Source organism: Rhinolophus ferrumequinum, chromosome 7 (assembly GCF_004115265.2).
Source record: "Rhinolophus ferrumequinum isolate MPI-CBG mRhiFer1 chromosome 7, mRhiFer1_v1.p, whole genome shotgun sequence".
Classification (NCBI taxonomy): domain Eukaryota; kingdom Metazoa; phylum Chordata; class Mammalia; order Chiroptera; family Rhinolophidae; genus Rhinolophus; species Rhinolophus ferrumequinum.
The window spans coordinates 58,470,602-58,487,767 of record NC_046290.1 but is presented as its reverse complement, the minus strand read 5'-3'; the positions used below and the strand labels follow the sequence as shown (position 1 = coordinate 58,487,767).

At 35.6% G+C, this 17,166-nt stretch overlaps 1 long non-coding RNA gene across 1 annotated transcript in view; it reads right to left on the bottom strand.

The window, feature by feature from the left end:
• Positions 1-17,166, bottom strand: part of LOC117024474 (uncharacterized) — a 63,186-nt gene that overhangs the window by 18,012 nt on the left and 28,008 nt on the right. The window lies entirely within an intron of this gene.

Sequence of the window (17,166 nt, the reverse complement as noted above, 5' to 3'; positions counted from 1 at the left end):
TACCAAGACAAGGTGACTTTGGTACATGCTGGGTGACAGGACAAAGTCAGACAGAGATTTAAGTTTACTGTAGATAACCGAGAATTGACTGAATGTGGAAAGTGTGATTTCTTCCTAAAGGTGCAGTCAAATCCTTTTTATATTTCCTTTACATGTAATGTTTGGAAAATTGTGGTTTGTTCTAGTCTTCACACACACACACATACACAAGGAGAATCTTAAAATGAAACTGGTAATGTAGTGTTCCTCTCTTATAGTGTGATGATGTTTGTGAGGTTTCTCATTTCATTCACATGTTGCCTTGAAATAAAGATGAAACCTTCATTTGGGCATGCATCCTGAATTTCTTTGTGAAATCAAAATTGAAAATGGAAGCTAAAAATAGTGCCCAAGATTTCTTATGTCTGTTTTGTCATGAAAATTATTCTTTATCAAGGCTGGCCCTATCTATATAGGAGGAAACAGTATATTTTTTGCTCTATTACGCACCTTCTGCAGTATATTTTTCTAGATTTTATTCCCATTGGAAAGCCTCCAGGAACCCACAGTTTTGTACCCCTGAGGATTTAAGATTTTTAGAAAGTACCCAATGTAAAGATTTGGCTCATTCTCATCTATTGTTACAAGTTTTCTAGGCTACAGTTCTGAGTGCTGTGGACTGTAATGTAATAAGGATATCAGTATAGCAAGCATCCTATGTAATATACAAGCAATATTCATCTTGCCAAGAGATTTTATTCAGAGAATTTTCTATAAATGGAAATAATGCTATAAATAGTTGTTATATTTCTAAGTTTACAGAAAACAAATAAAAACAAATCTTGAACTTGTGTTTTACATTTAGTACCCCTTCTCCTCTCCTCACTAACCCTTCCCCTGGTCTGAAATGTCAACCTCCTAGAACAGTTGCGCCAGCTTTGTTAATAGGAAACAATTTGAAAGTACTAATTCCTACTAATTCATGAAAGTGGGAATGATTGTTAGTCCCTTAAACTCCCAAAGGCTGAGAGTTGTTAGAATAGTTGCTACCCAAATAAATCATGGATTTGTAGAAACTTAATTCAATATAATAAGCTGAATTAAAAAATGCTCAGATAATATGTAAGGATTTATTTTTTTATCCAACACATGGGGAGATCATACCAGTCTAGAATTTTGCCTCTGCATCTTTTTGCTCATGATTTGGACACCTTTTTCATTTTAAACTTTTTGCACCATAGAATCTCTAAAAAGTCCTGTTCATCTTCACTATAGTTCCCATTTCAGGGGCTGCAAGGCACTGATGTGTGTGGAAAGTGTGGCAGAAAATAAGATATTGCGTACGTTGATTTGGGGTAAATCAGAAACCCTGGGTATTTGCATTCAACTAGGGACTTTTTGGGGATAGTGTCTTAACTGGAACTTTGAGGCTTCAGGCACTGCGGGAGGCTGTGAGAAAATATTGCAGTCCCTCAAATTACACTGAATCTCACACACACCAGCCTTTATTTGTAACTCAAATGTTCATTTTGCTAAAATAGATAAAGTTTAAAAATCATAAGCCGGCCTTCTAGCCATGGTCCTAGTGCTCACTCACCCTGTGTTCTTGGGAAAACACTTCATGTCTTCGGGTCTCAGTTCTCTCATGAATCTAATAAGATTGTGATTCTAACTGTGCCTTAAAAGGATACTGATGGAGATACAACAGACTACTATTAGATGTTAACATGCTGAAACAAAGTTAGGAGCATTATGCCAATGTAACCTATATTAATTATGAAATACTATAAGATGAAACAAAACACAGCCTTAAAAATTTTTTTCTAGCTTTATATTAAAACTAATTTCTTGCAGGAATCAAGTTCAAGATTTAGAAAAGTCGAAATGTCACTACTTTCTTGAAACTGAAATTAACATGCAGTTTCAATTTCATAGAGTAATTGTTGGGATACCTTTATACAACCGATTGCACTTTGCCTTTCAGAATTCCAGGGGACTCAATATATTTTTCAGAACCACTTAACACCTGAGACAAAGTAGTCTTTCCCTTCCTTTTCAGGTCTGTTTTTTTTTTTTTCCTTTTATATTTAGGATACTAGTCTTATTCTAGGTAAGGGTTCAAAGATAAACTAAAATTAAACTAAAATTAAAAATAGAGTTTTAATTTTACATAATAGAAAATGCTTATTAAACTACATGGTTTTACTTTAGAAACCAAGAAACAGCCTTTGGTAACTTCAAGATGTAATTGAGGAAATATTACAAAGGCTTAGATCCTCTATAAATAGGCTGAAATAGAGACAACAAAGAGTGAAGCTTTATATATTATTGTCATTGAGGTCCATTTATAACCACAGTCCGTAAAGTATTAGGAGATACAAGCCATGCAATCTATTTGCTGGAAATTTCTATTTCACCCAAAAAGATAGTGTAGTGCAAAATCAAACACTGTACAATTAATTTCCATAGATTGCAATTGCACAGGCTTGGGTTTATTGCATGTGTAATATTATATGCCTAATTGATCGCTCCATTTGATAAAAAGCTGAATGAATTACAACCATTAATACTAATATTCCAAAATATTTCAAAATGTCTTATTATTTCTAAAAATGTAAAACATCATTCCTTCTACCAATTAGAAACAGAATTTAAATATATTCTTATAACACATGTTCATTATACATTATATATATTAACATATACGTATATAAATCCATGTAAGCATACACGTATATAATGAACAATAATAAATCTCAATATTATATCGCAAAGTCAAATTTTTCCTGGATTTATGTTAATATTGTACTTTAAAACTATTCTTATTCTCTTTATCTATGAAGAGTTCTGGTAAAACTCTAAAACATCCAGACACTTAATACATCTGACTTATTAGACATTAAGGTAACTTGGGTGTCAAAGCCAGATATTTGCGAATTTAACAGACCTAAAGCCACTTTTGAATCAGTGCGCTGTTCACAGCTTCAGCAGAAAGCAAATTGGGCAAGCTGAGCTCCATCGTGTCCCGTGCTAAATAACTTGGCTCAGAAAGTCAGAAGGAAATCCACTAAATTCCAAAATGAGAATAATTATGGTGAAAGGGTAAGTCAGAAGTCTGGGTGTAACCTTGACTCCTGACTTTCCCTCACCCCACTTTTAATCAACACTAGTTCTATCTGTGAAACATCTCTTATTTTCATGAGTTTCCCTTAGCTCACCCTTACCAGTCACCATTATTTCTCTCCTCAGTCACTGAAAGTTTTCTAAATGGTTTTTCATAGTCTAGCTCCCCTGGAATTAGGTTTCCATATTGTAATGAATATAGTCTTCCAAAAACTCAAATAATATCACATCTTTCCGCTGCTGAAAGAGATCATCTGTACCACTTTCCTTAGCCCTAAGGACAAATGGATTGATTTGTTTTGTTTGTTCATATTTGACCTTGTCTTTCATGTGGTTGGTTTTCCTCAACTTTCTCAAGATTCTTGGATACGTAGTCACACTTATAAACGATGGACTGGATTGAATAGTAAAGGTAGCTGGCATATATTCTGTTTACTCTTGTTCAGGACTGTTTTCCCACAAGGCCTCTCATCTGAGTGAGAAGGCTGACTGAAGGTTCTGTGTAAGTTGGGGAAGTCAGAGGAATGTTTTGACAGTTAGTCTCTTTGAAGTACCCCTGGGAAAAAAGCAGGTTACAGAAGGAAACTGCTACAGGCCTAGCATATTCCACTATTAAAAGGAACTGCTTTCCTGTCTGTCATCTTAAACCTATTTTTTTCTACGTCTGTGTGGCAGACTAGAGTTTCTTGAGGTCTGCTTGACATCTCTCTTAGGCCCTAGCATCTCAGAAGATAACTTTCTTAGGAACATCATCCATGTACCCATTTGATTTTGAGACTCGCCCTTGGGCTTTGGCCACAGAACAAAATCCTTTGCTGCCAAACCATAGCTCTATTTACACCTGTATAGGGGGAAGGATTCAACTTTCTCAGCTGTTTGGAAAGTAGATACCTGAATAATGACCCAGAATTGCCTCTTGGCCTATCCCTGCCCTCTCTATTTGTTGTTTCACCTTCAAGGTCTCTGGTGATTTTTGTTAAATTTCATCATTTCCCTACCAATCATATTTCTTTTGTGTGCTGTATCTTCCAAGAATTTTTATAAAACTGATTCACTGATGATGCACTTTTGTTGTTTTCCAGAGTGTTATGGTGTCGTTCATTTTAATTTATCATTTTTGTTAATTCAAGGAGATATTGAAAGAAAATATAGAAATATAGACAGATTTGAGTTTATTAGACCATTTTAATTAGATTATTTACGTTCAATTTTTTTTAAAAATTGTTTAAGTAAATTGATAATTAGATAATTAAATTGTAGGGAACAGCTTTAAACACTGTTTTAATCACCTTTAGGAATTTCAAAAATATTTTTAATTTACAAGAATTTTATTCTTCTTATTTAAGAAGATCCTTTAGTATCAATTTATAAAACTTGAGTATCTGACCATATCAAAATCAATAAAATTGTCTTTATAAAGATTCTATTTTCCAATTCAGATAGATATTATTTTAAGAAATATCAATTCGTTAATTATATAATATCAATAATCAATGATATGGAAATCAGTCAAACTGATGAGTAGTAAATATACAATTTTGATGCACAAATGTGATTAATGGATGATATTTAGACCATTTTCAGTATTTAAACAAAACCTTATTTATTATGCCAATCCTCAACCAATCTTGTTGGTGATCCTTTTCATCACAGTATAGATTTCAGTTATTAGATTTTCTTAAAATCAATTGAATTTATAGTAATTAATAAGGAGATTAACTAAATTATATACCTTTTTGAACTCTCCTAACAGCTGGAAGATTACTGATAAATGATTTAGTGGAAATTTGAAAAACCATCATAATATATCCATAGGAACTTGGTTATTTTAAGGGATTCATGATGGTAGAAAAGAGAAACAAAATAATAAAATATGTGGAATCTTCTCAAGAAGGCTACAGATATTATTGATGGACACCAAATATTTAATCCTCACTAAAACATAGCCTTAGAAATTAGTCTACAGGTTGTACATACATTTCATACAGAAATTCCTTTAAATCTGTCTGAGGAGATAACCCATGGGGCCAGCAAAAATTGGTTCTGTGGTATGAAGTGACTTTTAAAGGTTAAATAAAATTGTACTGATGTTATTTTAAACTGATTGCTCAAGACAGTGACTTCTCTGGAATGGTCCTTAGTTCAATTTGCTCTCAACTTCTTTCTGTTTTTAATTTTTTTTTTCCCTCATCTTCAGTACCCCTTTATTTTCCTGATGGCCATATTTTCATTTATATCTACTTCTGTCTCTCCCACTCTCTTCAAGATTAGATCCCCTCTGTCTAGGATCCATTATTGGTTATCTTACCCTCCACAGAGATCTGTATGTATGTGAAACCATGTTATTCTTTGACCCCTCCCTCCATTATAATCTTTTCTATCATCACCATTTATTATCAGAAGCAATTATACACTTGGTTAAATGTTTCATTCATGAATCTTTAGCTTTGTAGACTGAAATTCTCAATGGTGGATGACAAAAGAGTGATGATAATTTAAATTACTCAAGACTAAAATTCTTTGAAGGTAATTATTATCTCTATTACTTATTTATCTGACCAAATTATCTTGCAAATTATACATATCATTATAGAAGGTATATGCCTTTTTTCATTATAGAAGGTATATGAGAAATATTTTTGTACAGTCTCTTCAGTAAACGGTGTTGGGAAAACTGGACAGCCACATGCAAAAGAAACTGGACCACTATCTTACATCATATACAAAAATTAACCCAAAATGGATTATAGACTTGAACTTAAGGTCTGAAACCATAAAACTCACAAAAGAAAACAGGCAGTACCTCCTTGACATAGGTCTTGGTGATGATTTTTTTGAATTTCACACCAAAAGCAAAAGTAACAAAAGCAAAAATAACTGAGACTACATCAACTAAAAAGCTGCTGCACAGCAAAGAACATTATCGATAAAAAGAAAAGTCAACCTACTGAGTGGGAGAAAATATTTGCAAATCATGTATCTGATAAGGGGCTAATATCCAAAGTATATAAAGAACTCATACAACTGAATAGCAAAAAAAAAAAAAAAAAAAAAAAAAAAAACCAATCCAATTCAAAATGAGCAGAAAGATCTGAATAGATATTGGCCAATAGATGGCCAATAGGAACATGAAAAGATGCTCTACATCAATGGTCATCAGGAAAAGGCAAATCAAAACCATAATGTAATAATATGATATCACCTCACACCTGTTAGAATGGCTATTAAAAAAAAAAAACAAGATATAAATGTTGGTAAGGATGAGGAGAAAAGGAAACCTTTCTGCACTGTTGGTGAGAATGTAAATTGGTGCACCCAGTATGGAAAACAGTATAAAAGTTACTCAACAAATTAAAATAGAACTACCTTATGATCTGGCAGTTCCACTTTTGGCTAGTTACCCCCTACCCCCAAATGAAAACACTAACTTGAAAAGTTATATGCACCCTCATGTTTAGTGCAGCATTAATTACAATAGCCAAGATATAGAAACAACCCAAATGTCCATGAATGGATAAATTGAAACAGAAATTGTGATTATATATATGGAGAGAGAGAGAGAGAGAGAGAGAAAGAAAGATCATTCAGCTATAAAAAAAGAATAAAATCTTGCCATCTGTGACAACGTGGGTGGACCTTGAGGGCATTATGCTAACTGAAATAAGTCAGACAGAGAAAAACTAATACTGTATAATCACCCTTACATGTGGAATCTAAAAATAAATAAATAAACACATAAAACTGAAGCTCATAGATGGTGGTTGCCAGAGGCAAGAGGTGGAGAGTCAGAGATATGGTGAACTGTTTTTGTTTTTCGGGTTAAGTTTAAATAAATTGAATTTTTAAAAAATGAGAAAATGGGAGAAAATGTGATATAGAGGAAAGAACATGACATATTTCAAGTTCAAGCTGGAACAGTGACATAGATATCTACTTTCTCTCCCTCCTATAAACCTAGTTAAATGACCGAAAAACTAAAAACTAAACAAATAAATACAAAAATACTTAGTGCGAGAAAACAAAGAGTGGACTAGAAATTTTGAGGAATTTCTGAAAAAGAACAGGCAATTGAAATCAGATCATTGGAGAAGCAGAGAAAATTTCCATGCAAGAGACCAAGGTCAGGTGTGTATCTCCAGAAGAACCCTGGAGAAATTCCAACCTCAGGACGAACAGTTGCAAAGGGCAAGAGTGGGCCATTTATTTAAGAACTGGAAAAAAAAAAAATTAAAAAGGTGCATAAATGCAACTATTTAAACCTCTTATATCCATCTTATCTATGCAAATATCCATTTTAAATTAAGCATATACTTGATAATGCCTTTGCATTGGCGTTGTAATTAAAGTACACTGAAATTTTAGCCGTGAATATATTGATATTCATCTTTTTTCTACTAGTATTAATAATAACAGTTCTCACATATTCTTTTCTTCTTTTCCTAAAGCTAAGCTTATTTCTCAATATGCTGTTTTATGTATTTTGGAAAAATTATTTCAATCATGAATATTACTTTAAGTAAAATGAGTATCTCTCGTATACATACAAGCATGTTTGCATAACACAGGTCTAAAATTTGGCAATAGGTAACTTTAAACAAGGCTAGGCAAATAGATTGAAAAGGAAAGTTTTAGTTTTAGTTTTCGTTTATTCTGAAGCTTTTTCAAATGTAATTTCATTCAAGAACTAAGAGCACATTTTATTTTTAAAAATCTAGCTCTACTTGAACGCATTTCACGAGAAGTTGGCTATTAATACTGACTGGATTTCTTTAATTTGGTCTCAGAGTGTTCACTCAGCTCAACAATTCAGTATGTCTAAGATCCAGAAAAATTAAAGAATACTCAAAAATATCAGGTGATTGAAAAATAGAAATTTTAATTAACTTTAAAATAAGGGCTACACTTTTTAAGAGTTTTGGGTCATAGACATAAGCCCAGCAGTCAATATTTGTATACCTCTATTAAGTAAAGCATCACTTTAGAAAGATACAGTGAAGGTAGAAAGAATCCTTCATTTACAGAAATTAGAATTCAACATGGAAGATAGAATTCCATAATATTGTTAATCAAAGAAAGGGCAAAGGTAAATTCTATAGTGTTAAGGATTGTTCACGTATTACAAGTTTGTTTGAAACTCTTTAAGAGAGCTTCCATTTTTTTTTTAACCCTAACTGCTACCCTTACTGGAAGTTGTTGGTTGTTTTCAAATTTTATATATAACATAAATAAAAAAGTCTTTGCTTTCCACCTAAGGTCCATCTCAGTATAGAATTACATCAAATATAACAGAAATCTGAGGAAAATAATTAAAAAAAAAAACCATTAATATCCATCATCTCTTAAGAAAGCAGTGAAAGCACAGCATATGCACCAAAACTGGAAAACTTGTGTATATTAGGACTACTCCTTTCACAGTGCTCCCCAAGGTCTCACATGTCAAACAATCATTCGTTTTTTTCTTCTTTTATAAAAATACCAGTTGCTTTTTAAAACAGCCTTTTTCATTTTGGAACAATTTTTATTTTCAGAAATATTGCAAAAATAATATAGACAGTTCCCCCTATACTCTTCATACAGTTTTCCCTAATGTCAACATCTTACATTTGTTGCCATGGTACATTTGTGAAAACTAAGAAGGTAACATTGGTATGTTACTATTAACTAAACTCAAGACTTCATTTGAGTTTCACCGGTTTTTATGCTAAGGTTCTTTATCTGCCCCATAGTTGATTTCAGGATACCACCTTGCATTTAGTCATCGAGTCTCCTCCTTAGTTTTCCCTGATCTGTGGCATCTTTTCCATCTTTCTTTGTTTTAATGTTTTAACAGTTTTTTTTAAAGAATTTTATTAAAATTATAGCTAACATATAATATTATGTTAGTTTCAGGGGTACACCATAGTTATTCAACATTTCTATATGTAAAGAAGTGATCACCATGATAAGTCCAGCACCCATCTGACACTGTACTGTTATGCTGTCACATTATTAACTGTATTCCCTATGCTGTATATTACATCTCCAAGACTTATTTGTTTTATACCTGGAGATTTGGACCTCTTATTCCCCTTCACTATTTCCCCCTTTTTAAAATTTTTCAATTACAATTGACAATCAATATTATTTTATATTAATTTCAGGTGTATAGCCTAGCAGTCAGACACTTAGATAATTTAAGAAATGATCCCCTAACTAATCTAATTCTCACCTAGCACTATACATAGTTATTACCATAATATTGATTATACTCCCTGCTTTATTTTACATCTCTGTGACTATTTTATAACTACCAATTTGTAATTCTTAATCCCTTCACCTTTTTTCACCCTGTGCCCCAAAACCCCTCCCATCACCCTGATAAATCTAGTACTTATCTGACACTATAACTATAGTTATTGTAATAACTATTATTGACTATATCCCTTATGCTATACCTACATCCCCATAACTACTTTTTAACGACGAATTTGTACTTTCTAATCCCTTCCCCTTTTTCACACCCTAACCCCCTCCCCCCTGCATCTGGCAACCATCAAAATGTTTTCTGTAACTATGAGTTTATTTCTGTTTTGTTTGCTTGTTTATTTTGCTATCTAGATTCCATAATAAGTGAAATCACATTGCATCTGTCTTTCCTTGTCTTACACTCCACTCAGCACAATAACCTCCAGGTCCATCCATGGCACTGCAGATGGCAAAAACTCATTCCCTTCAAAGGCTGAGCAATATTTCATTGTACCACCTCCTCTTTATCCATTATTACATTGGATATGTCTCCACATCTTGGCCATTGTAAATAATGCTGCAGTGAACACATGGATGAACACAAGTCCCCTCAAAGTAGTGTTTTGGGTTTCTTCGGATAAATACCTAGAAGTGGGATTACTGAGTTCCTTTGTCTCTTGTTATAGCCTTTATTTTAAAGTCTATTTTGTCTGGTATAAATATTGCTATCCCAGCTTTTTTCAGTATTTTGTTTACATTTTTATGAAGTATCTTTTTCCATCCCTCTACTTTCAATCTGTGTGGGTGTTTGATCTGAAGTAAGTCTTTTGTATACAGCATATTAAGGGTTTTGTTTTCTTATCCATTCAGCCACTCTATGTTTTTGATTGCAGCATTTAACCCACTTATATTGAAAGCAATTGTTGATAGATATGTATTTATAGCCACTTTATTATTCATATATTTTTATATTTTTTCCCTCTCTCTTAAAGAAGTCCCTCTAACATTCCTTGTAACTGGCTTGGTGGTGAGGAACTCAGTTAGCTTTTTTCTTGTCTGGGAAGCTCTTTATCTGTCCTTCGATTTTAAATGATAGCCTTCTTGGTTAGAGTAGTCTTGGTTGGGGGTCCTTGCTTTCCATCACATTGAATATCTTGTGCCAATCCCTTCTGACCTGCAAAGTTTCTGTTGAGAAATCAGCTGGTAATCTTATGGGGACTTCCTTATAAGTTACCAGTTGCCTTCTCTTTCTGCTTTTAGGATTCTCTCTTTGTCTTTAACCTTTGGTATTTTAATTATAATGTGTCTTGGTGTGGGCCTGTTTGGCTTCATCTTGTTTGGGACTCTCTATGCTTCCTGGACTTGTATGTCTATTCTACTACTGTATGATGTGAATGTTGTTATGCTTGATGTTGTCCCAGAAGTCTTGTAAACTATCCTCATTTTTGGGGGGGATTCTTTTTTTTCTTTTTGCCGTTCTGATTGGGTGTTTTCTGCTACCTTGTCTTCCAAATTGCTGATTTGATCCTCTGCTTCATCTAGTCTGCTGGTGATTCCTTATAATGCATTCTCCATTTCCATTATTATATTCTTCACTCTGACTGATTCTTTTTTATGGTTTCTATATCTTTTTTTATGCTTGCTATCTCTTGGTTGAAGTTCTCACTAAGTTCCTTGAACATCCCCATAACCATTGTTTTGAACTGTGTATCTGGTAGGTTGCTTGCCTCCATTTTGTTTAGTTATGTTTCTGGAGTTTTCTCCTATTCTTTCATTTGAGATGTGTTTCTTTGTTTCCTCATTTTGGCTGCCTCTCTGTGTTTGTTTCTATGTATTAGGTAGATCAGCTACGTCTCCCAGTCTTGGCCAGGTGGCCTTATGTGGTAGGTGCACTGTGGAGCCCTGGCACAGTCGCCCTGGTCACCTGAGCCAGTGCTCTAAGACTGTCCCTTTGTGGGTTGTATATACCCTCCTGTTATAGTTGAGCCTTGATTGCTATTGGCACATCAGTGGGTGGAATTGACCCTCAGGCTGATTGGGATTTGGCCATGTCTACAGCTTACAGGCTGCTGTGTGGGGGTTTGGGATTCACCCCAGTGGGCTCCTGTGTCTGTTGAGACTGTCTTTTGGATGTGCCACTTGTGGCACTGATTGGGTAGTGCTCTGGTGTGGTCTGAAGCCAACCTCCAAGTATGTTGTTTCTGAGGCCTCTTGGGAGGGGTTCCAGTGCAAGCCCAGGTCACCCACTGCCTTTGACAGGCCAGAGACTACCGTGTAGGAGCTGCAAAGTGATCTGTAGTTTGTTGTATTTGCTGAACTTGAAAGCACATAGGAGAGGTTATGCTGCAAACTGAAGACGTCTGCCACCAGAACCAGGCCTGGGGTAGCGGCACAAAAATTAGGACACCCAAGAGGCCTGCTGCCACCCTCTGGCTCCCTTAACATTTAGCCACTGATAAAGCCTTTTGTGGTATGCATGCTGGGTGATGCAGGGTCTCAGGAATTCACTAATGTGGGAAGAGTTGTGTTCACCAGGTTAATGTACATTATGATTTGGTGCCAGTGCCTAGCCTGGATTTACTCAGTGAAGGTCTCAGAGCACACTGAGGCCACTGGCCACCCACCTGGAGCCCATGGACTCCAATAGTTTTCTAGGAAAGGGTGCAGTGTGGGTGGGGCTTGGTGCTCACGGAGAAAGTGCCTCTGGTGTTGGAGGAGTTGGATAGATTAGGTTCTCACTGAGTCAACAGGATGGACCTGCAGAGTTTACCAGATGAATCTGATTAATATTTGGCCATGTAGGGGAGGGCTCAACACAAGAAAAATGGCGCTTGCCTGCCAGCTGCCCCGTAGAAGGATTCCTCACAGAGAAAATGTCGACTGTCCTCCAGCCTTTGCCCTGAAGCAACACATCTCAGCAACACACCCGCCCTGTATGCCTCTGATGTCTCCCAAGTCACCATCAATCCTCTGAAGCCCAGGGTGAGTGCCTGCGAGAGAATGAGTATGTGCACAGGCCCCTTAAGAGGATGTCTGGGTTTCCCCAGCCTTCTCTTGCACCCAAATGGTCAGAATCCCCACTCTTTTTCACAGCCAGAAGTTGTGGGGTTTCCTCTACCTGGCACCAGTACTCCAGGCTGAGGAGCCTGATGTGTGGCTAGGGTCCCTCGCTTTTCCAGGGGAAACCACAGCAGTAGAGATATCCCTCTTGATTCTCAACCACCACACAGAGGTTTGGGGCTAGCCAATTTCGCAACTTTGCCCCTCCTACCAATCTCAACGTGGCTTCTTCTTTATATCCTTAGTTATAGGACTTCTGTTCAGCTAGAATTCAGATGATTTTTCAGGTTGATTGTTCTATAATTTAGTAGTTATTTTAATGTGTTCACGGAAGGAAGCAGGCATACTGTTTATATACTCTGCCATCTTGGATCTTTCTCTGTTTTAACAGTTTTGATGAGTACTAGTCCGTTATTTTGTAGAATGTCCCCCCATGTTGGCATATTTCATATTTTTCTCATGTTTAGCTTGGAGTTATGATTTTTAGAGAAGAATACACATAGGTGAATTTCTTTCCTCATCACATATCAGGGTGTACATTTTATCGTATGACATATCCTGGTGATGTTAACATTTATCATTTGATTAAAGCCATCCTGTTTTCTGCATTGTAAAGTTACTAGTTTTTTTCATTCAATACTCTGTTCTTTGGATATCAGTCACTAAATCCAGTACACACTCAAAGTGTGTACTGTTTGTGTGTGTGTGTGTGTGTGTGTGTGTGTGTGATGATACAGGAGGAGGTTGGGGAAATAAGTTCCATCTCCTCTAGAGGGGGGTATCTACATATATATTTGGAATTCATTTGTAAGAAGCATCTGTGTGCCCCTTCACACATATTTATTGTATTATTTGTTTTTATCAGTATGTATTCATAGATGAGATGTGACAATTAAGTTCACAAACTCATCCTAGAAAAAGTGCTACATACCTTATTGCTGAATATCACTACAGTCACCTTCGAAGTACTCCCCTTGGGAAGCTATGCACTGATGCCAGTGCCTAGTCTACCCTTCAAAGCAATTTTGGAACTCTTTTTCTGGAACGGCTATCAGAGCTGTCATTGTATTACCCTTGCTGACCTGAATATCATCAAAATGTCTTCCTTTTAATATTTATTTTATCTTCAAGTAAAGAAAGAAGTCCTTGGGAGGTAGATCAGGTTGTTGTCCTTTCGATCTTAGTTGTGGAGGGTGCTGTTCAACTTCAAGTTGTTGTCCTTTCAGTCTTAGTTGTGGAGGGCACACTCAGCTCCAGGTCCAGTTGCCGTTGGTAGTTGCAATGGGCGCAGCCCAGCATGGCTTGCAGGAGTCGAACCAGCAACCTTGTGGTTGAGAAGACATGTTCCAACTAACTGAGTCATCCGGGAGCTCAGTGGCAGCTCAGCTCAAGGTGCTGTGTTCAATCTTAGTTTCAGGGGCCACTGCCCACCATCCATTGCGGGACTCGAGGAGTTGAACTGGCAACCTTGTGGTTGAGAGCCCACTGGCCCATGTGGGAATCGAACCGGCAGCCTTCAAAGTTAGGAGCATGGAGCTCTAACTGCCTGAGCCACCAGGCCGGCCCCAGTTTGTGGTAATTTTTCATGGCAGCTCTAGGAAGCCAATGTAATCATGTTATTTATTTTATTGCTCAAATTGTTCTGGGTTTGACCCTTGGAAGGTCTTTCAGGTTGGCTCTTGTATGCCTTTGACATGCCCCATCAGATGTTGTTTTTTGGGGGTTTTTTGTTTTTAATTAAAATTTATTGAGGTGTCAATGGTTAGTAAAATTACATGGGTTTCAGGTGTACAATTCTGTACTTCATCATCTATATATCACATTGTAGTTTTCACCACCCAGAGTCAGTTCTCCTTCCATCACTATGTATTTGACCCATTTACCCTCATCTACCACTCCCCACCCCCTTTACCCGCTGGTAACCACTAAACTTTGTCTGTGTGAGTTTTTGTTTCTTTATTTGTTTGTCTTGTTAGTTTGTTGCTTTCAGTTTTATATCCCACATATCAGTGAAGTCATATGGTTCTCTACTTTTTCTGTCTGACTTATTTCACTTAGCATAATAATCTCCAGACCCATCCATGTTGTCACAAATGGCACTATTTCATCATTTCTTATGGCAGAGTAGTATTCCATTGTGTAATATACCACATCTTCTTTATCCATTCATCTATCACAGGACCCTTTGGTTGTTTCCATGTCTTGACCACCATAAATAAGCTGCAATGAACATCAGAGCACATATATCTTTACGGATAGATGTTTTCAGATTTTTTAGGTATATACCCAGGAGAGGGATTGCTGGGTCATATGGTAATTCTATTCTTAATTTTTTGAGGAACCTCCACACTACCTTCCATAGCGGCTGCAACAATCTGCATTCCCAACAGTGTATTACGGTTCCTTTTTCTTCACAGCCTCTCCAACACTTGTTATTATTTGTCTTGTTGATGATAGCCATTCTAATCAGTATGAGGTAATATCTCATTGTGGTTTTTATTTGCATTTCTCTGATGCTTAGTGATGTTGTGCATCTTTTGATAGGTCTATTGGCCATCTGTATGTCCTCTTTGGAGAAGTGTCTATTCAGGTCCTCTGCCCATTTTTTAATTTGATTTTTTGTTTTTATTTTGCTGAGTTGTATGAGTTCCTTATAAATTTTGGATGTTAGCCCCTCATCAGAGGTGTTTTTTGCAAATATCTTCTTCCGTTCGGTTGGTTGCCTCTTTATTTTGTCAGTGGTTTCTTTTGCTGTGCAGAAGCTTTTTGGTTTGATATGGTCTCATTCGTTTGTTTTACCTTTTATTTCCCTTGCCTTTGGAGTCAAATTCATAAAATCCTCTTTGAACCCAAGGTCCATAATTTAGTACCTATGTTTTCTTTTATGTAGTTTTTTGTTTCAGTTCTTATGTTCAGGTCTTTGATCCATTTTGAGTTAATTTCGGTACATGGTGACAGATAGCAGTCTAATTTCATTATTTTTCATCTGGTTTTCTGATTCTTCCAAGATGCTGGGTTTTTGTATTCATTTTTTTCTCTCTCTTCTGCCAAGCTTTCCAACTTCTTTACACCTTGTATATATTTTTTTTCCTCCAAATATTACCTTCTCTTTTTTAGGTAGCAAAAGACAACTTTCCTCCTGGTCTTTCTATTGTCCTCTCTACCTTTCACCCAGAGACCTCTTAACTAGCCAAGTAAGTAAACTTCCCACCCAGAAAGGAACGAGAGTGGGGTCAGTAAGAAGATGCTGTAAGTGCTATGTCTTCCAGTGACTTTTTTCTATCTCTGACATGTAATCAGTAGGTTCTGTATTTAACTGGTAATCTTTCTGATAACTAAATATTCAATCAACATTTACTGACTTGGTTTTTCAATGCTTAATCACAAATCCAGCTTTCTCACTGCTTGCAAAAATACCATAAAAAAATTAACACCTTGTGTAAAATCTGGAAACTTAACATATTTTAAACTTATTGCATATCCTGAAAACAAACAATAAAAAAAGTAGTAAAATTTCGGAGGGACACTCATAGAGTTGGCAAAGAGAAACCAAGCAAAGTAAAATTTTCTCTTTCTACAGGACTGTTATCTATGATTTATTATGATATCTTATCAGCACTATTATCCTGTAGCAAAATGGATAAATGAAATATTTACTTCTTTTTATATTGCTGTCCAATCAACAACACAATAGATAGATTTTCATTCACTCTGTAGGAAATTTGCAAATTAAGCACCAGAGAAATAATCCACAAACTAGATAATTACATAAATTGACTAAAAAAACCCTCCTTCCTGAGGTTCTTTTTGATACACAGAAAGTAAATAATTCTCCAAATTTTACCTTCCTGATATAGGAACTAAATATTATAATAGCAGTTTTACTCAAATTTTATGTATATGTCATCACTATTTTGTGACTTCTAAGAGGATCAGCATAGTAATGATAAGAGACTAAGAAGAGGGAAAAAAAAATCTTATGGGAACGAAATTATAAATTAAAATAAAGGAAAGATTTCACTTTTCGTAATTCAACATAAGCCGTGTATTCAGCCATCTCTCCCTAATATTTGTTCTCAAATGGGCTCACTATATAGCCTTATTCTAACCCTCCCTAAGGTGGCATGTCTCATACATAACTATGCTATCAGAAGTGCAGAGAGTCCAATTTCTGTTTAATTTCTTGTTATACGAATAGCTAAACTTGAAAGTGAAAGGTACATTCAGTAGATGTCAATGAAGTTCTTATTAAGTTCTTCAGAATCTTCAGTGTCTTGCAAGTGTAAATTGGTGATCCACCCTTAATCTCAAAGTAATGTACTTATTTTAACACTCTGTGTATGGTATAATAGCATTGTCTCAAATCTGTGTTCATAACATTATTAATGATAAATTACTATCTATAAAGAACATTTTTGTAGATCATTGCAGAAAAATATGTATAAAGCATTAAATTCATTTAACCTAGACACACAGGTAATTTCCCTATCATATTATATAAATCCTACATATTGGTAGTGTGTGTTATGTCCACCCAGCCTACCCACTGGCAACCTTACATGCAGAGAAAGGATTACAAATCATATTTGATAATGATTTAATATCATGAAATGAAGAAACATGCACCAGAACACTTACCAGAATATAAGAAAATGCCTTATATATGGTATAGAAATGTCTGAAAAGTTTAGATTGTATTCCCGTAATCTAAGTAAAGATATGCACACAAATAATTATAAAAATAACTACATATTACCTAAAAATTGTAACTCCTTCTTT